Source organism: Rhinolophus ferrumequinum, chromosome 25 (genome assembly GCF_004115265.2).
Source record: "Rhinolophus ferrumequinum isolate MPI-CBG mRhiFer1 chromosome 25, mRhiFer1_v1.p, whole genome shotgun sequence".
In the NCBI taxonomy this organism is placed as follows: domain Eukaryota; kingdom Metazoa; phylum Chordata; class Mammalia; order Chiroptera; family Rhinolophidae; genus Rhinolophus; species Rhinolophus ferrumequinum.
The window spans coordinates 21,493,821-21,515,759 of NC_046308.1; the positions used below are offsets into that span (position 1 = coordinate 21,493,821).

The following is a 21,939-nucleotide window of genomic DNA, read 5'->3' on the forward strand; positions in this document are numbered from 1 at the left end:
CTGTCAGGTTTGTTCTGTTAGCCCATCCTGAAGGGATTAGCAAAATAACCCATTCCTATCTATCTGTTCTGTTCCATTTGTCAGGCCCAAAGGAACTGTTGAGATAATTTATTAACTTCAGTGCACTATTACATTTTGTCCTGGAGTGAAGGTTTTATCTCAGAACCTGGAGTTTCAGGATGTGGCTGTCTTTTGTTTATTCCGACAGGGACTTCCCTGTCTGCCTAACAACATGTTAACTAACCTGTCTCAGTTTTTGCATTTTTATGGGATCCACTCCTGTCCCAGAGACCGGCCAGCCTCTGGGAAGTGCTATTTTCTTGGGATCCCCTGACCACCTTCTCCTTTCCTTTGTTCTGCCTCTCATTGCAGGCCTATTGGCCGTATTAAGAGCGGGAAGGCTGTCTTTGTGACAAGTAGTCCACTGTCTTCCTTTAACACCAGCATTTTGGAATAAACCTGCTTTTCTTTACATCAACCTCGAGTTTTGGCATTCATGCTGCAAGCAGCCAGATCTTTTGCATGGTAACAAGTTCAACTCTGTGTGCATGTGACTAGTCTAAAATCCCACTCAATCCCACCAATGTGGCTTTCTGCGCTGACATGGAGGGATCTGTGTGAGGTGTCCCTGCCCTCTGCGCCCCAGAGTCTCTTCCCCTCAGTGACACCAGCCCCAGCCCTGAGGCCCACCAGTCCTCATCTGCCACCCAGGCATCCAAGCTGCCCCACGTGGACGGTCAGAGGACACACACTGATGTCTGATAACGCAGGTATGGGTAAACAGGAACAAGCAGCTGTTTGACTCCAGGGGCTGACTCCAACTTAAGTTTACACAACAGATGCATAACAAGTTTCACCCCAACTTCCTCCACCCCAACGGACAAATCCGAATGCAATAGAAGATTCCACTCACTACAGGTCGAAGCGAATCACATCCCCAGTCTGCAGGAAACAAGGTGAACTTTCTCACTGATGGTGAACTGAACTACCAGCCCCCACCTCCCTGCAGGGCAAGCTTAAAAACACAGGCAGCAAAGAGCTCAGTGCAGCTGTTCACTCTAGACTCTGTCCCCCATCCACTCTTCTGCAGGTGTTTCTCTTGGTAAATAAACTTTCTCACTGCTGTTCCTTTGTGCCTGGTGAGCGAGCATTTATGTGCGCAGGGCAGATTTGTACAGAACTAGGTACCTCCTCCCAGAACCCGGAGTCACACTCAGGGCTCATTCTACTGAGATAAGGCACAGGAGATGGCACACATCCCAGATCTCTACAAGCGTGAAGCAGTTCTGCTGTAGCTCTGCCGGGACGTCCTGTGATATCTGTGTTGGAGAAACAGGATCAAGTCCTTAGGCCTGGGGGCCTAGAGAGCATGTCATCAGGCTGCTGAGTGTGCCCCCTGTGGCCTGTGCCAAGGTCAGTGCATCTGTGGGCCTGTGTGCACGTGTGCGTGTGTGTTTGTGTGTGTGTGTGCATGTGTGTTTACATTATGTATAAAGATGAGAATTAAGTACAAAGAAGGAGTAAACATTCATATGTACTTAATATGTATCAGCATCATTCACAGCACTTCATATTTATTAAATTGTTTAATCACAAATGCTCTATGAGCAAACATTCCGATTCTCAACTCGTTTCACAGATGGGGACGCGGTGGGGTGGAGGGATGAGCACCTTGTCTGAGGCCGGAAGTAGAAAGTGGCTGACCCGCTGCCGAAACGTGGTCCTCTGGTCCCAGAGTCCTTTGTATCCACCACTATCCTGTGACCTCTCTTTGTTCCGGGAAAATCTAAGACTTGGGTGAAGACGTAGCTTCTGATGGCTGTGGTGGCAGCATTCAAAATGTAGACCAAGAATTTTCGAATCAGTGACAGTGACTGGATTTGCTCTGACCAAAACTGTGGAAATGTAAACTTTGCCAGAAGAACTGCTGTAATAGATGTGGTCGGGAGAAAACAACTGAGGCTGAGAAGATGAAAGCAGTGGGCACGGAAATGGGAAAGACACTTGCAGACAAGAGCTGAGGCCTATGTAATGGCAAAGCCCGGCAGTGTAAAACTTGCAGTAATGTGAACTGGGCCAGAAGGTCAGAGTGTAACGTGTAATACTCCAAAGTATGCTAAGTTAGAAGAAAGAATGGGATATGGTGGTGGTTTTAGTGAAAGAGAAAGTGCTGAATACATAGAAAGAGAAGAATCTGATGGTCAATATGAGGAGTTTGGACGTAAAAAGAAAAAATACAGAGGGAAGGCAGTGGGTCCAGTGTCTATTTTAAAGGCAGTTGAAGATAAAGAATCTGAGGGAGAAGAGGATGAGGATGAAGATCTTTCTAAATATAAATTAGATGAGGATGAGCATGAAGATGAGGCTGATCTCTCAAAATATAATCTTGATGCCAGTGAAGAAGAAGATAGTAATAAAAAGAAATCTAACAGACGAAGTCGCTCAAAGTCTCGATCTTCACATTCATGATTTTCATCACGCTCATCCTCCCCTTCAAGTTCAAGATCTAGGTCCAGGTCCCATTCAAGAAGTTCTTCCAGTTCGCAGTCAAGATCTCGTTCCAGTTCCAGAGAATGTTCGAGATCTCGTGGGTCAAAATCAAGATCCAGCTCCAGATCCCACAGGGGTTCTTCTTCCCCACGAAAAAGATCTTCAAGTTCATCATCTTCTCCTGAGAGGAATAGAAAGAGAAGTCGTTCTAGATCTTCTTCATCTGGTGATTGGGGAAAAAAGATGAACAAGATCACAGTCATCTGAAAGCCATGTGATTGGTGAAAACACTAAGAAACCCGGAGCCCAGGGCCAACACCTCAGAACACCACTACTTTACCCAGGCACCACAGATCATCTTCTGGGTCATCTCATTCTGGTTCCTGTTCAAGTTCAAAAAAGAAATAATGTATTCAAATTTACATCTTAAAAAAAAATCCAGTACAGTGCATGAAGCGTATTTTTTAAGAAGTTGGTGTCTTACTTGGTCAGAAGTGCTAAATCTGCTAGTAGAGGTGCATGCCTTTCATTGATTTTCAGAACAATATAGCTGTGTTTATTTGTGAAACTAAAGGTAAATTGTATTTTAAGCCAAGGAAAGAAGGAAGGAAGGAGGGAGGGAGGGAGAGAGGGAGGGAGGGAGGGAAGAAGGTAGGAAGAAAGAAAGGAAGACTTGGCTTTACCTTAAGGTACCAGAGAGTTCACTCTACTTTTTCAAAAACAAATGACTGATAAAAGTGACTTTGAAGTTCAGCCTTTCCAAGAGAAAAAAAAAAAAATTAAGCCACATAGATAATTTAAAATTTTGTAGGATCTGTATTTAAAAGATTAGAAGAAACAGGTGGAATTAGTTTTCTTACTATCTTTTGTTTAATTCGCTTAGGTGAAAATATTATCATTTCAATATGGATTAAATATAAAAATATTAATATATTTTACATAATTTATATACTGAGTTTGAAATCTGGTGTGTGTTTTAGAACTACAGCACAGCTGTACTGGGACTACCCACATTTCATCCTCAACAGCTGCGTGTGGCTGTGGCCACCATGTTGGACAGAGCAGGTGAGATGGATGAGGTATACTTGGTGTAAGTATCCCTGTAGTACATACTCACAGCCACCAGAGGGCGATGGAGGATGAGTCAGAGGCCTCGTAGGGTGAGGAATGGCTGCTCCACTTTCCACCCAAACCAGGAATATTGAGGCCACCCAGAAACGAGGGAGTTTCGATCCTACTCTCTTATCAAACACATGATATTAAATATAACTTCAATTTTAAAGATTAATCTGAGCTCTCAAACACATTTTATTAGTAGTCAGTATAAAGAAGGACAATAGTGCTTGTGAAATTGTTTTACAAATATTGCTACAAGTATCCCTTTCAACAGGAAGATCATTTCCATGAACCTCATGACAAATCATAAAGTTATATTTTGTGCAGAAATCTAAGGAAAGGAGGATCGTAAGGAATATTTTATTCACCTGGCTCAGCTCTGATGTGGACCCCTCTCGAGACAGACCGAAGAAGTGACTGCTCTTTCTGCTTCAGCCAGTTGGATGACATGCTGCTATTGCCCACACAGAGAAATATTTGCCTCTGTGCTTATGAAGGTCAAATCTCCCAGGACAGTACTAACAGATTACCTCTCATGTTGTCATGAGCCACAGCACAGGTGTGAGAACCGGCCTGCAGGAGTGGACAGCGGGGCCCCATGGGGAGACTATGAGATGTGACTTGTGAGGAGTGGAAGCATCGGGTGGGAAGGGAGGAGAGGAGCCATGTGTCACCTGCACCTGGGAACAACAGTGGGCCTGTCTCAGGTAGGTGGCCTCCCCTTATCTTCAACTGTTTCTTTAGACCAAACTCTGAGGGTTGAGCTGTAGGGTCCTTCTGTCTGTACAATTATCACCTCAGTGCTTCACACATCATTTCTATGTACCACGTTCTCCAGCTTTTGTAAATGAGTTTAATTCATCACACCCTGAGCAATACCAGGGGAAAACAGATACATTTGTCTGGGATATTCAGGGAAACATGCTTCCTTGCCCGTCATGTTTCATAAAATTAAAGGGTTTCAAGACCTAAATGCTACAAGACATTTTTAAAAGAAATTGAAGAAGACACAAAGAAATGGAAAGACATTCCGTGCTCATGGATTGGAAGAATCAACATAGTCAAAATGGCCATATTACCCAAAGCAATATACAGATAGATTTAATGCAATCCCCATCAAAATGCCAATGGCATTTTTTAAAGAAGTAGAACAAAAAATCATCAGATTTGTTTGGAACCACACAAGACCCCGAATAGCCAAAGCAATTTTAAGAAAAAAGAACATTACTGGAGGTATCACACTCCCGGACTTTAGCTTGTACTACAGGGCTACAATAATCAAAACAGCATGGTATTGGCAGAAAAACAGACACACAGACCAATGGAATAGAATTGAGAACCCAGAAATAAAACCACATAAATATGGACAGATAATTTTTGACAAAGAAGCAAAAAACATACAGTGGAGAAAAGACAGCCTCTTCAATAAATGGTGCTGGCAGAATTGGATAGCCACATGCAAAAGAATGAAACTGGACCGCTATCTGTCACCATGTACCAAAATTAATTCAAAATGGATCAAAGACTTAAGCATAAGACCTGACACAATAAGCTGCATAGAAGAAAACATAGGTACTAAACTTATGGACCTTGGGTTCAAAGAGTATTTTATGAATTTGACTCCAAAGCAAGGGAAGTAAAAGTTAAAAAAAGTGAATGAGACTAAATGAAACTTAAAAGATTCTGCACAGCAAAAGAAACCATCAACAAAATAAAGAGGCAACCAACTGAATGGGAGAAGATTTTTGCAAACAGCACCTCTGATAAAGGGCTAATATCCAAAGTATACAAGGAACTCATGAAACTCAACAACGAAAAAACAACAACCCAATTGAAAAATGGACAGATGACCTAAAGATACAATTCTCCAAAGAGGACATACAAATGGCAAATAGACATAGGAAAAAATGCTCAACATCACTAATCATCAGAGAAATGCAAATAAAAACCACAATGAGATATCACCTCACCCCAGTAAGAATGGCTATCATCAACAAGACAAATAGTAACAAGTGTTGGAGAGGCTGTGGAGAAAAAGGAACCCTCATACACTGTTGGTGGGAATGCAGACTGGTGCAACCGTTATGGAAGGCAGTGTGGAGGTTCCTCAAAAAATTATGAATAGAATTACCATATGACCCAGCAATCCCTCTCCTGGGTATCTACCCCAAAAATCTGAAAACATTTATCCATAAAGACAAGTGTGCTCCAGTGTTCATTGCAGCTTTATTCAAGGTAGTCAAGACATGGAAACAACCAAAATGTCCTTCGATAGATGAATGGATAAAGAAGTTGTGGTATATATACACAATGGAATACTATTCGGTGGTAAGAAAAGATGAAATAGGACCATTTGTGACAACATGGATGTATCTTGAGAGTATGATGCTAAGCGAAATAAGTCAGACAGAAAAAGCAGATAACCATATGATTTCACTGCTATGTGGTATATAAACCAAAAACAACAAAAGAACAAGACAAACAAATGAGAAACAAGAACTGATAGACACAGACAATAGTTTATTGGTTACCAGAGGGTAAGGGGGGTGGGAGGTTGGGGATCAAATATATGGTGATGGAAGGAGAACTGACTCCGGGTGGTGAACACACAATGGGATTTATAGATGATGTAATACAGAATTGTACACCTGAAATCTATGTAATTTTACTAACAATTGTCACCCCAATAAACTTAAAAAAAAATAAAGGGTTTCTCTTCCTACACCAACACTATCCACGCTGAATTGTCCTGACCATGATAGAAAGAAATTGTCATGTATGTAACTGTCAGGAGATGAGCCTGACACAAGGATCCCGACCAGTCACAAGATTCTCAATGTCCCGCTGACATATGGGCCTGTGTTGTCAGCAATGAGGGAGCAGAGAAAGTATCTCCATCTCTGTGCACAAACAGTCCTGTGTTTTATTGGGAAATGCAGATTCCCACACCGTGAAGACATGAGTGCTATTCAGATGCTCCGTCCTCCCTGAGGGTTGTGACAGGAGGGGCTCAAGAAGCCTGGGAAAGGGGAGGAAAAGGATATGGGACGTGGGGAGGGGCAGATCAGGTCGTGGCCTGAAAGGTAAGGTGCTAAGGCCGGATTCCTGGATTGTAATCTTGACTCATATCACTGTGTGCGGGACTTTGGGAAAATCATTAAATGACAATGTAATCTTGAAATGACAACTCCCTTTTCACTGGACTGGAGGGGAGGTTATGCCTTCAGCACAGGGATGAAGTTGGGTTATTATGATGTCGCGTGAGGGGCTGCTAGTAAAACACTCACCAAGGATGTGACCTTGATCCAGGGCTCAAAAATAGGTATTCTATGAAACTAGCTACATATGTAGGATGACATTCATCCTGGGGGCAGCAGGGAGCACTGTGGGTCCTGGTTTGGGGACTCATCAGTCCCACTGGGCTGTGCACAAGTGCAAAGTGCTCTTTGACTGATGCTCTTTGAAGACACTTGTATTGGGTGGAATCAACTCCCCACTCTGAAACTCACACCTGGTCCTTCTTCTGACCCCAGAAAATTACCAGCACGTGGCCCTTAGGCTCAGGGCTCAGACAAGAGCTGGGGAATAAAGAACAGATGCATTCATGCTCCTCCCTTCTTGAGCTGTAAGAAGAAAGGCTAAAACAGGAGCTTGGAAGGGCCAGTCCCAGCTGGGCAGTCTCCGGGCAGAGCTCCTAGAAGATTCTCCTCACCATGGAGTGGGTTTCCTTTTACCTCCCACCCTGGATTTCTCCACAGGTCAGAGTGTCCCAGAGCACTCAGGGGTCCTGATCCCCAATATTTCCCTCCAAATTCAGTCCTGAGGGACATGTGTCCTGACTGTGATGCATTCAGCATCACTTTTTTATTCTTCCTTTTCCAGGCGTCTATGCTGTGGTTGTGCTGACTCAGCCCTCATATGCATCTGCCTCCCTGGGAGCCTCGGCCAAGCTCACCTGCACCCTGAGCAGTGAGCACAGCAACTTCTACATTAACTGGTATCAACAGGCACCAGGGGAGGCCCCCCGGTATGTGATGGAGGTTAACAGTGATTGAAGCCACAGCAAGGGGGATGGGATCCCTGATCGCTTCTCAGGCCCCAGGCTCTGGGGCTGACCGCTACTTAACCATCTCCAACCTCCAGTCTGAGGACGAAGCTGAGTATTACTGTGGTACAGGGCATACAATTGATGGCCAACACAGGTAAGCCACAGTGACACAAAGGGGAAATGAGGCCAAAACCCACCTCCGTTATCTGCCCCACGGGGACAGAGGATGAGCTGCTCTCTGTCCCTCTTCAAGATCCTGAGATCTGGTCAGCCCGGTGGCTCAGGCGGTTGGAGCTCCATGCTCCTAACTCTGAAGGCTGCCAGTTCGATTCCCACATGGGAATCTCAACCACAAGGTTGCCGGTTCAATTCCTCGAGTCCCACAAGGGATGGTGGGCTGTGCCCCCTGCAACTAAGACGGAAAGGACAACAACTTGAAGCCAAACACTACCCTGTACAGCTAAGATTGCAAGGACAACAACGTGCCTTGGAAAAAAGTCCTGGAAATACACACTGTTCCCCAATAAAGTCCTGTTTCCCTTCTCCAGTAAAATCTTTTAAAAAAGAAAAAAAAAGAAATAGGATTTTTAAAAAAAAAAGATCCTGAGAACTTTGACTCTTCCCCTTGCAAATCCCATCATCCCACCTCCTCCCTGAGACACCATGAGGGAGAGGTCAAGGTCACAACAAGGTTAGTCTTAGTGAGAGCACGGTCACCTGCTGTCATGTTACTGTGACAAATGAACAGTGTGAACAAGTGCCCCTTTCGTTGTCTATTCCTTACCCATGGCTTTGGTTTCAGAGATTGCCAAGTGATTCTGGGGTCAGAATGTAAAATTTTACATCAAATGTACTTGTGTGATATCAATTATATTCAATATAGCTATTAAAGAAAATAAAAAGAAGAGGAAGTGCTTGCGTGGCCTGTGGCCTTCAGAGTCTCCAGAGGAACATCATCTAGTGCCTTTGTATCATTTGGGGAATGTCTTGGACCAATGAGCTGTTGAGAATTTAATCGAGGAAGCAGCTGCAACAGGTCACAGGACCTGCACATGGGGCAGGGGGAGCTGAGAGCGTGACGGGGAGGCTGGGCCGGACGACAGCGCCCAGAGGAGGCATCCTTTCCCCTCAGGCCCCCTCTGCTTCTCTCTCTCTTTGGACGTGTCTGGATTGTTCCATTATTACTGTTCTATTTAAGTTTTCAGTATATTTCTGTCTTATGCTCTTTGTTCCTTTTTCATTAACTCAGTTTGTAATCACATAGTGTGTGACTGTAGTTAGTTTGATGTGATTCTATAGCACGCGTAGGATCACGTATCCACCACACCAGTCAAGACACACACTCCCATCACCACAAGGGTCCCTCGTGTTGTCCTTGGTAACAGCACCCACCTCCTCCCTCTGTAGGGCCCTGCCCTCCCCTAACCCTGGCACTGCTAATTAATTTTCCATTTCTATAATTTTGTCTTTGCAGAAATGATATATAGAAATAAAAGTATAATTTTACCACACTTAGGCTTCTGGGATTGACATTTTGCTTCAGTACAGTCCCCTGTTGATTCCTCAAAAATGGTATCGTGTTAAGCGCTCCTTCCTTTTCACTGCTGAGTAGCACCCACGGTCTGGGTGGACCAAAGTCTGTTTAACCGTCCACCACGGAGGGGCGTCTGGTTTGTTCGCACTTTGGACATCATGCACAAGGGTGCCATGGACACTTGTGTATAGTTTCTCTGGGAACATAAGTTGTCACTTCTCTGAAATAAATGCTCAAGTCTTCAATTGCCGGGTCGTATGGCAACGACAGGTTTCATTTCTGAAGAAGTTTCCAAACCCCTTCCAGAGTGTCTGCAGCATTTCACCTTCCCACCTGTCATGCACAGGTGATCTTGTTTCTCCACATCCTGCCAGCACTGGGGGTTGTCACTGTTTTACTTTAGCCATTTGATAGGTGCGTGCTCACACCTCCTTGTGGTTTGCCTTTGCGTTTCCCTAACGGATAACGACGAACATCCTTCCATGTGCTCCTTACAATCTCTATGTCCTGTTCCATGACATGTCTGCTCTTATTTGTGCAATTTCTTAACGGGTTATATTATTCCTGTTAAGATTGACCGTTCTTTATATACTCTATACACTAGTCCTTCATTGGATATGTGGTTTGCAAGTATTTTCCCTCTGTCGATTATCTGGGTTTTTTAATCCTCTTAGAAAGTTTTGCAAAGCAAAGAATCTTTAATGAGGTTCAATATGTTAATATTTCCTTTTAGGAATCATGGTTCTGATGTCATCAAAGAATTCTTGCCTAGCCTTAGATCTCAAAGATTCTCCTAAAACAAACAAAAAAAACAATTGCCTGAAAGGAACATGAGCAATTTCTCTGTATCCGGTCATGGATTTCTGGCCTCTCCTACAAGCTCCTGTTTCCCTGTCCTTCCCCACTCCGTGGATGACCTCGTCACTAGACAGGAGGACTAAGGGATCTCTCCAAGCCTGGAGAGGAGGCCCGGGGCTCAGCCTGAGCTGAGTGTCAGGCGCTGGGTTAGGGGTCGGCAGTGTCTCTCTCCACACCGCAGAGAGCTCTGGGGAACCTGGGTGCAGGCCTGGGAGTGAGGGCCCAAATTTAAGTCCTCCATTCGTCCAGCTGTGCTCTGCTCAGCGAGACACTCAACAAGCCACAAAGGGAAGGAAGTAAATTTGCATGAGGACCCCTTACAGAGGATAAGAGAGGCCTAGAGACCACATCTCCCTCTGTGGGTCAGAGACCAAGCCTGTGGCATCTCCATCATGGCCTGGACCCCTCTCCTGCTCCCCCTCCTCTCTCTCTGCACAGGTACCGACCCCAGGCCCTGTCTGCTTCTCAGCTCCCACAGGACCCTGAGCTGGACCTGCCCCAAACTCTGAGCCCAGCCCGTGCAAAGCCTGAGAATGGGACCTACTGGGGAAGGGTCATAATGCTCAAGCTTCCTCTCCTCTCCTCTCCTACAGGCTCTGTGGCCTCCTATGAGCTGACCCAGTCGCCTTCTTTGTCAGTGGCTTTGGGAGAGACGGCCAGGATCACCTGCACTGGAGATTTACTGGATAAAATATACACTTACTGGTACCAGCAGAAGCCAGGCCAGGCCCCTGTGCAGGTCATCTATGAGGATAGCAAGCGGCCCTCAGGGATCCCTGACCGATTCTCTGGCTCCAGCTCAGGGAAGACAGCCACCCTGACCATCAGCGGGGCCCGGGCCGAGGACGAGGCTGACTATTACTGTCAATCAGCAGACAGCAGTGATGGTGCTCACAGTGACCCAGGCAGATGGGGAAGTGAGACAATAACTCCCTATCTAGTGTCTGTCACACTCTTCTACAGCCTCGGGAGGACTGGTGACAAAGCCATGAGTAGGTCTGACCCCAGATCTCAGATCCCCAGGCTGCCACCCCACTTCTCAGCCCTCAGGGAGCTCTGCAGAGGCTGAATCAGCAGTGGATTCAGGGCTGGCAGGACCACACTGTCCTGGTGTTGTCTGAGCCTGGGTGTGAGCTGAGAACAGAGGGCGTGAGTGGAAGGAAACACAGAGGGAGAAATACATCCAGTGTTGATCGACCCTGGATATCAATTTGATGGTGACTGGGATACTCATTGGTCCTGTCCTGGATTAAACCTTAGAACCATCCAGCTCATCTGAGCTCGTGAAGGCCCAGGATCCATGGCAGCCTGGGCCTCTGAACAGAGCCAGCCAGTGCACTGAACACCATGCAATCCACCAATGCCCCCTCCTCACAATTAAACCCCCCTCCTACCCCTGCTGGGGACCCTGGCAGCTCACAGCTGTGCCTCACTGGGAAGTGCTGTCGTTGTAGAGGACTGCCCCCCCAAGGTCATGCCCCCTCTGAGGGTGTGGCTCAGGTCTAAGAACCCCCTGAGGCCTAGATGCCAAGACCCTGCCTCAGTTCAGGATGACCTTGCAGGGCTTCCCAGCTGAGTCCTCAGTTGTGACCACATTGCAAGCCTCACTGTGTTGCCTCCCACATTTACTTCCAGGAGTATCATCCCAAAACCCTCGTGCAGGTAAAGCTCCCTCTCCCAGTGTGCTTCCAGGGAACTTCAAGTATTCCTTCATGCGTCCTGATGACCACAGCCTCGGAGCAAACTCCCTGAGGTCAAAGAGGAACCACCCAGAGACACTGGAGGGCATGCGCAGAGCTCACGCACCAATCAGAAGTCGTGCTCCTCCCGCAGTCAGAGTGGCAAAGCTCATCAAGGCGTCAGGTTGACTTGTCAGAAGAGCTTTGCCTCATTGGTGGGGAAATCAGCACAAGACTGAACGCTGCTCGGGTCCCACCTAAGAAAGTGTAGCAGCAAGTTTCCATTAACTTTTCCTGAATGTAGAACAATATAGCATAGAAGACAAATATATGTATAGAAATACAAACATTATGGAGTGAAAAAAGGAAACATTTACAAGGCCTGGAATCGTCAAAATTTCCAGGAAGGAAGCAGGACAATGTGCACAAGAAATAAGCACAAATAACATAAAGGAAACATCACTACACACCATAATCAAATTCCTTAAAACCAGTGATGAAAAGACCATCATAAAAGCAGCCAGAGAGAAGACACATTCTATACAGAGGAAGAACCAGAGTGATCAGAGCAGATGTCTCCTTGAAAACACCTCTCCCTCCCATCTGGGTTGGGGGCCCAATCTGTCCTGACTCACCTTCCTAGGAAGGTTGGGCCCCTGGACAGATGTCACCATCCCCTGTGGCCAACCCGGCAGCAGGACCGAGGTCCTCTGACCCCAGAGTCCCTGATCTTCACTGTCCACCTTTTCAGATGTGTCCTCTCTTCCCATTTCCAGGCATAGGAATGGACGGACACTTGACATGGGCCTCACTGCCATGTTACTCAAGAAAGCAGATCTTGGGGAGGTGGGCTTCTCCTCCTTGTGGGGGGTTAGGCTTGGTCTGCAAACAGCGGCCTTGGAGCCCTGATGGAGCATGCGCCCTGCCATCCTAGTTGCTTCCATGTCCTCATCATCCCGTACTCCACCCTGTGATTAGCTCAGCTCCCTGCCGTTCATCCTTCCTGGGGACCGATCCTTACCTGGTCAACACCAAATTACCTTTAAGGTTTTCTTTAAAGTAACTTCCTCAGGGGGACCATCCATGACATAAAGGCTGAGGGCGGTGTTTTTCCTGAATAATCTCATGGGCTCCTAGCTCTCAGCACTTGTCATATCTCTTTTATACCTTTTGTGTCAATTAGACAGTTCTGTGAGGCAGACTGTGCACAGGTACCAACGAAGTATTGACTCTGAGTATTCATGTCATAGTGACGTTGGCATTGAAAACTACAGAACGTTCTTGTGGAAGAAGACAAACGGAGACCGTGTGTATCGCTCCTCACTGTGACCCCAGAAGGAGCGGGCAGGGGGACGGAGGGTGTTAGGTTACAGCAGAGACTGTGCTGCCTGGGACTGAGACAGGCTTCTGGGAGGAGACTCAGACCCTTCAGGGGAGGGAAGCTCATGGCAGGAGGCCCCTCCCTGGGGGTTGTGAGCACAGAGACAGAAGCAGCTGGAAGGAGCCAGCCCTGCCCCTGGGGCCCTGGGAGCAGAGTCCTTAATGGGGACTTTGTGGGAGCTGGGGCTGCGGTAACAGATACCATCACTGGGGGCTGACAAGAGAGTGAAGTTCAGTTCAGCCTGTCAAGTTGACACTTAATAAGCCACGACAGTCCACCCCTTGTCACCATGAAACCCACCCACATCTCCACCACACACACAGTCTCCAAAAAAGAGAATAACAATACCCGTGCTTCAACCTATTGTGATAAAACTCTCCTGCTAATAACCACAAACCAGCTCACCCTTTCCCACAAGAGGATAGAAAACACTATTTTGTCTGCTAGTGATTTTTATTTTCTCCAGCTGATGTCATATTCTATAACTTAAATATTGAGATACAAAGTTAACTACTGTTAACACATCTTATGTTAAATAAAAATGGAATGAGAATAATACAAAAATATATGATTAATCTGTATGCAAATATGTACATATCAATGATAGGAAAGAAGCGCGAGTTACTCATTTTATCCTCAATTCTGCGACTAGCCCTGTGCTCAGAGCTGGGGCCTGTACTTACCTTCTTCCCTACCCATTCCACATCCTCTTTGCCCTCAGCAAATACCTGAGTTAGTCATGATCGCTTGCCAGGTGGGATGACGCAAACCTTCATTCCAGAAGGTTCTGGCCCATTATCAGTCCTGCTGAATTGGATGGTTGTGATTTCATGACTGATCACAGACCACAGTCTGGCAGTCATGGAAGGTCTCTTGCATCCCATACGTACCCCTGCTCACCCCAGTTGTGTAGAAGGAACACAGTGCCCCCTTCAGGGTCAACACCATCCACCCCACACCACACCCCCAACTTTGCTGACGATTCACTGTCAAGAGGAGCCGAGATGGGCCACGGAGCAGTCTCCACAGTGAGTTCCGTGCAGTCACACAGAGTGAGAAGGCTCCGGGATGAGAAGGGAAAGTCTTGCTCCTGGCTCCTTAGGGACGGTAATGAGTGGCGCCCCTCCCATGTCCACCCCTTGATTCCCAGGCCAACAAATCCTGCCTATGAGAGAAACCACGCCATATGTTAGATGCTGACTAGGGCACAACCTCCTGGAGGATGTTGCCTCCGCCCTGTACGGGGCTGCCACCCACCTGGCCCTGTCACCGAGTCCTCAAAGGCCCTTCCATTCCAGATATTACTTCCTGCTCTTTTCTAGTCTTATCAAGACCTCATAAAGGTAAGATTGGAGGTGTAGAGACAGGGTCAGGGAGTTATTCCAGGCAAAGAATCTAGATATCTCACATTCAACAGGGAGAACATTTTGTGTTAATGCTAAAGAATTATAATTCAATGTTGCCAAATGTCGTAGTGGTCAGACCACTTCCTAAAGTTTGACATGTACACATGTCAAAAGGTCTAAGGTCTGAACGTTTGCGTCCCTCCCAAATTCATATGTTGAAATCTTAACACCCAGAGGTGACAGTGTCGGTAGATGGGGACTTTGGAAGGTGACGGGTCATGAATGGGGTCGGTGCCCTGAGAACAGAAGCCACATCCTCGCTCTCCCCCACCACTGGGGGAGGACACAGCCAGATGGCTCCTGCTACAAGGCAGGAAAAGGGCCCTCACTAGAAGGCGACCAGGCTGAAGCCTCGGTCTTGGACGCCCTGCCTTCAGCACAGTGAACAATAAAGTTCTACTGATTTAAGCTGCCTGCTGTGTGTCCATTTGTTCTAGCGACCTGAATGGACAGATGCAGCAGCCCTGGCTGAGGACGAGTGTCATAGGAGGTGTTGCAGTCAGAGGAAGCAACATATGGAGACTCCAAGACAGAAGAGACCATAAAATGTTTGAGGTGATGAGGGAAGTCCAGGCTAAGTGGAGCTGAGTGAGAGCAGGAGAAATGGCCTGAACCATCTGTTTCTGTCTGGATGTCCCACTGGACATCCCCCTCCTCACACACCACCCGGGGGCTTGTGAAATGTCTGTTCTTAAATCATACGCGTGTTCTCCACATCATTACAGGGTCTAGCACCTGAATCAGGCTCAGTCTGGCGAGGGCAGGACAGTTAAGAACTCTGGCCCAGGTGGCCAAGAGGGACATGGCTCAGAAGCAGGAGGAAGGGAGGGTTTCTGTGGTGACCTAGACCAGAGCTTCCGGAACCTCAGTGAGCACACAGTTCCCGGGGGTCTCCTAAGACACAGCTGCCACAGCCGCAGGTCAGGGTGGTCCCGGAAACCTGCATGTCTGTCACGTCTCAGGGGAGCTTGTGCTACTGGTGCTCTGAGGACCACACTGCAGGGGCTTCACGCCTGCTCACCTGCCACTCACAGCTCAGGTGAGCGTCACCACAGGATGCACCATCTGTGAAGCACCGGGGCCCTGCTCTCCCTCCCACCCAGGTCCATGGGGCCTTGGCCCTGCACACAGCCCTGTCCACACCTCTCCCTCTGCTCAGGATTAGAGACCCAGTCTCTCCTGACCCACCTCCCAAGGCACGTGGGCGCCTGCACAGATGCTCTTCATCTGGTTCCTGGCACAGCTGTGACATTAGGGGTTATAATCCTGCCTCCTGGTACCACCAGCTCCTGGGCACAGCCCCACCTGGCTGAAGACGGAGATCCAGAATCAATCACGACAGACGCCAGACTCCAACTCTGGCAACTCAGCCTCTCTGAGCATCTCTCGCCTCCAGCCCAGCAATGAGGCTGGTTATTTTGGGGGTTCTCATGCAGGATTGGGGATGAGCTCTTACCCACAATCTCTTAGTGATAGGAAGCGAGATCAATCCATCATGGCTGGGACTACTAAACTCCTGTGTCCATTCTGTTGCCAGCTCCCATGACGCGGGACACCTTCCATGTTCGAGGAGAAAGAAGGCAGGTTCCCTCCTCTCTTCCACCACCAGGCAGGTGAATCCCTGAGAGCTACAGCTCATTGAGGTCACTTGGGAACAAACTCTGTGCCTGCCTGTGGTCTGTGTGCTCAGACACCCAATTGACAGCTCAAGAGAGGCAGGTGTAGGTGATGCCCAGGTATCTCAGAGTCCTGGCTAGGACAGGGCAGAAGTGGCACCTGGAGATCCTGACTCTAGCTATTACGGTCCACCTTTTCCTGGGACAGGGTCCTATCTGTCCAGCTTTTCAGATCTGTCCTCTCTTTCCATTACCAGGGCAAGGAATGGGGGAGACACTTGATATTGACCTGACTGCCATGTTACTCAGGGAAGCAGATCGTGGGGAGGTGGGCTCCTCCTCCCTGTGGTGGGTCAAGCTTGGTCCGCAACCAGCGGCCTTAGTGTCCTGAAGGCGCCACGGATCTTCTCATCAGAGATGCCGCCCATGTCCTCACAAATCCTTTCTCTCCCCTGTGGTTCTGTCAGGTCCCTGCCCCTCACCTCTCCCTGAGTACTGATCTTTACCTGGTCAACACCAAATTCTTTCAAGGTTCTGTTTAAAAGTAACTTCCTCTGGAGACTGTCCATGATATAAGGACTGAGAGAGATTCTTTTGCAGAATAATCTCATAGAATCCCCGCATTTCCCGTGTTGCAGCTCTTGGCACATGTCATATCTCCTTTATACCCTTTGTCACGGTTAGATTGATACTGTGAGGGACACTGTGCACAGGGACCCACAAACTAGTGGCTTTGTGTATGTACTGTCATGGTGATACTCACATTGGAAACTACAGAATGTTCTTGTGGGACGGGACACATTAGAGACCACGTGCATAGCTCCTCACCCGGACCCCAGAAAGAGCCGGCAGCGGGAACGAGGGTCTTAGATTTTCGACAGACTGTGCACCCTGGGGACTGAGACAGGCTCCTGAGACAGGAGGAGACTCAGACCCTTCAGGGGAGGGAAGCTCATGGCAGGAGGCCCCTCCCCGAGGGTTGTCACCACAGAGACAGAAACAGCTACTGATGTCCTGAGAGCAGCAGTGTCCTTAGCCGGGACTGTGTAGGTACCTGGGCTGCAGTAACAGACACCACACACTGGGGCTGACTGTGCAGATTGATTGTCTCACTGTTTTGTGGTTGAAAGTTTGAGATCAATTGTCAGTGGGGTTGGGTTTGTGGGATGTGAAGGAGAATCTGCTCCTTGCCTGTCCTCTAGCTCCTGGGAGTTTGCTGGCATCTGTGGTGTCCGTGGTTTGCAGATCCTGCCTGCATCTCCCGGTGAGTATCTGTCTCTAAATTTCTCCTTTAAATGAGGACACCAGTCAAATGGGATTAGGGGCTCACGCTTCTCCTGTATGACCTCATCTTAAATGAACTGATTACATCTGCAACATTCCTATTTCCAATAAAGTCCCTTCCTAAGGCCTTAGGGTTAGGACTTCAACATATACATTTGGGGGACAGAGTTCATCCACCCACAGTGTCCCTGCCATGGTGGGCACCACCCACTCCTAGGAGGCCTGCAGGTTGGGGTGCACCAGCAAACTCTCAGAGATGAGGTGGGGCGTAACTGACAGCCCAAAGGACTCCGATTCTCCCCTGAATGAACCATCCTTGAGCCTGGATATCCAGGCTCCATCCTTGAACTCTGACCTCACCACAGTGAGCAAATCATGACACATGATAAGGTGGCCTACATAGCCTCCCAGCCTGGCCATAAGTGAGGCAAGGACCTCAAATTTTCAGTGAACGACTCATTGGCAGCTGCCTTCCTGATGGAGTCCCCAGGACACCAAGCTGAGCTGCTTCTCCTCAAACTACAAGTCTCAGTCTTCTGACCCAGCTCAAGGCTGTGTGGCCATGGTGAGTCTAAAACCTCACCATGTAGCTTTCTGCGCTGACATGGAGGGGTCTGTGTGAAGTGCCCCTGCCCTCTCTAACTCTGGTATCTCTCTCCCTTCGTGACACCAGCCCCTGCCCTGCGGCCCATCAGCCTCACCTGCCACCCAGGCATCCATGCTGCCCCACGTGGACGGTCAGAGGACACCCACTGTGCCAATGTGTGCAGGGCAGGTTTTCAGTTTCTACAGAACTAGGGAAGCTCTCCCAGAGCCAGGAGTCACACTCAGGGCTCACTCTACTGAGATAAGGGACGTGAGATGACACACACCCCAGATCTCCACAAGCATGAAGCAGTTCTGCTGTAGCTCTGCCGGGACGGCCCGCGATGTTTCTAGTGGAGAAACAGGACCACGTCCCTGGGCCTAAAGGCCTAGTGAGCATGTCATCAGGCTGCTGAATGTGTCCCCTGTGACCTGTGCAAAGGTCAGTGCCTCTGTGGGCCTGTGTGTGTGTGTGTGTGTGTGTGTGCACATGCAAGTCCATTTTGGTGTAGCTGACAGATTTTGCAATGTCAAACTCCCAAAACCAAAATTTCTATTTGATAATTTTTCTTCTTTCCCTATTCTGGTGATTTAGTTTAAGTATAAAGATGAGACTTAACAATATTAATACAAGGAAGAGAAGTAAACATTGATATGTGCTTACTACATATCAGCACCATTCACAGCACTGCATATTTATTACAGTGTTTAATCACAAATACTGTGAGACAAGCATTCCACCATCACCCCAGTTTACAGATGGGGAAGCTGAGGCACGAAGGCTGAGCACCTTGTCTGAATCAGAGCTAGAAAGTGACCGACGCAGCTGCAGGACTGACGTCCTGTGACTCCAGAGTCCTTGGTCTTTACCACCATCCTGTGGCCTCTCATTGTATTTTCAAAGCCAAGCCTTGATCTCTCTTTCAGGTGCTAGAAAGTTCCTTCTCCTTTTTCAAAAGTGAGTGACATAGAATCACTTTGCAGTACAGCTCTTTCCAATAGAAAAAAACAAAAAATCGAACCATATAGGATTTAAAATTTTGTGGGAACTACATTTGAGATCAGAAGAAACAGGTGGAATTAGTTTTCGTAATGTATTTTGTTTAATTCAATTGGTTGAAATATTATCATTTCAATATGGATCAGATATAAAAATATTATTATATTTTACATAATTTCCATCCTAAGTCTGTACAATCGGGTGCGTGTATCAGAACTACAGCCCGTCTGTGCTGGGAATACCCAGTACATTTCCTGCTCTACAGCTGCGTGTGGTTCCTGGCCACCATATCAGACAGAGCAGTGGATAAATGAGGTGTCCTTGCAGTGTATACTCACAGCCACCAGAAGGCAATGGAGGGTTCCATGACTGGGGCCTCACAGGGGAGGAATGGCTGCTCCATTTTCCACCCAAACCAGGAATATTGAGGCCACCCAGAAACAGAGAATTTTTATAACATGTGTCGATACTAGTCCTTCATCAAACATACGGTATTAAAATAACTACAATCTTAAAGATGAATCTGAGCTATCAAACACATTTTATCATTAGTCAATGTAATACATGACAATAGTGCCTGTGAATTGCCTTTATAAATATTGTTACAAGTATCCCTTTCAATGGGAAGGACATTTCAATGAACCTCATGACAAGTCATAAATTTATATTTGATGCAGAGACCTACAGGGAAGGAAGATCCTAAGGAATATTTTATTGACCTGGCTCTGCTCCCATGTGGACCCCTCTTTGTGCCTCTCTGGACAGAACTGAGAGAGGACTGCTGTCTCTGCCTCAGAGAGTTGGATGACGTGCCGCTATTGCTCACAGAGGAATACTTACCTAATAATTCACAAGCACAGATCATGTTTAGGAAGGTCAATTCTCCCACAACGGCACTAACACGTTACCTCCACTGTTGTCATGACCCAGAGCACAGGTGTGAGAACTGGCCTGCAGGAGAGGACAGCGGGGCCCCATGGGGAGACTATGAGATGTGACTTGTGAGGAGTGGAAGCATCGGGTGGGAAGGGAGGAGAGGAGCCATGTGTCACCTGCCCCCCTGAGAACAGTAGTGGGAGTGCCACAGGCACGAGACCTCCTCTTAGCTTCAACTGTCTCCTTAGACCAAACTCTGAGGGGTGAGCCGTGGGGTCCTTCTGTCTCTACACAGGTATCACCACAGCGCTTCACACGTCAGTCCTACGTACAACGTCTCCAGCTTTTGTAAATGAGATCGTTTCATCACATCAGTGGTACAAGGTTTGAAAAGCATACATTGTCTGGGATATTAGGTGAAATATGCTTTTTGCCATTTATGTTTCAAAAATTAAAGGGTTTGTCTTCCGGTACTGACGGTTGTCCCAATCAATGGCCGAGACCATGTTAGAAAAGGAATCCTGATCTAACTGTCAGGAGCCGAGCCTGACCTGAGGGGCCCAAGCGGTCACCTGATTCCCAATCCCACTGACACATGGTCCTGTGTGGTCTGCCTTGCAGGGAGCAGAGGGAGTGTCCCCACCTCTGTGCACACACTTGTGTTTCACTGGGAAACACAGATTCCGACACCATGAAGACCTGAGTGCTATTCAGACACTTCATCCCCCGTGAGGGTGTGACAGGAGGGCCTCAAGCAGCCTGGGAAGGGGGAGGAAGAGGATATGGGGCGCCGTGAGGGGCAGGGCAGGCAGGGGGTTCAAAGGTAAAGCTCTAAGGTCAACCTCCTGGATTGGAATCTGGACTCATCAGCACTGTCTGGGGGATTTGGGAGAATCATTAACCTCGCAGTGACAGCTCCGTCCTCATTGGACTGGAGTAGAGGCTGTGCCCTCAGCAGAGGGATGAAGTTGGGTATTATGATGGCGGGTTGAGGGGGTGCAGGTAAAACACTCACCAAAGGTGTGACCTCAGGGCTTAAAAATAGTCATCCTATTGAACCAGCCACATATGTAAGATGGCATTCATCCTGAGAGCACCAGGGGGCACTGTGGAGGTGTGGTCTGGGGACCCAAATAAGGTCAATTCCCGGGGGGCTGTGCCCAAGTGCAAAGGGCGTGACTGATGCTCCTTTGAAGACACTTCAGTTGGGTGGAATCAACTCCCCACTCTGAAACCCACACCTGGAAATTACCAGCACGAGGCCCTTAGGCTCAGGGCTCAGACAAGAGCTGAGACAGACACACTGGGGAATAGAGAACAGATTTGCATTCATGCTCCTCCCTTCCTGAGCTGCAAGAAGAGAGGATAAGACAGGAGCTTGGAGAGGCCAGTCCCAGCTGGGCAGCCTCAGGGCAGATCTCCTGGAAGACCCTCCCACCATGGCCTGGGTTTCCTTCTACCTCCTGCCCCTGGTTGTCTCCACAGGTCAGAGTGTCCCAGGGTATCAAGGGTCCCCCTTCCCAATATTTCCTTCCAAGCACAGCGCTGAGGAACATGTGTCTTGACTCTGGTGCATTTCGTATCAATTTTCTGTCTTTCCTTTTCCAGGTTACTGTGGTTTGGTTGTTCTGACCCAGCCCCCATCTGCATCAGCCTCCCTGGGAGCCTCGGCCAAGCTCACCTGCACCCTGAGCAGTGAGCACAGCAACTTCTACATTAACTGGTATCAACAGGCACCAGGGGAGGCCCCCCGGTATGTGATGAGAGTTAACAGTGACGGAAGCCACAACAAGGGGGATGGGATCCCCGAACGCTTCTCGGGCTCCAGCTCTGGGGCTGACCGCTACTTAACCATCTCCAACCTCCAGTCTGAGGACGAGGTTGAGTATTACTGTGGTACAAGGCATACAATTGATGGCCAAACCCAGTATACCACAGTGACACAGAAAAAGGGGAAGTGATGCCAAAACCTACCTCTGTCCCCTTTGCTCACCCAGCACACAGGGTGAGCTGCTCTGGGTCGCTCGGCAGGACCCTGAGAACTTCGGTTCTTTTCCTTGTTAATC

At 48.0% G+C, this 21,939-nt stretch overlaps 1 pseudogene; it reads left to right on the plus strand.

Moving 5' to 3' along the window:
* Positions 1 to 1,839: 1,839 nt before the first annotated feature.
* LOC117017795 (zinc finger Ran-binding domain-containing protein 2-like) lies at positions 1,840 to 7,661 on the plus strand (annotated as a pseudogene).
* The last annotated feature ends 14,278 nt before the right edge of the window (positions 7,662 to 21,939 follow it).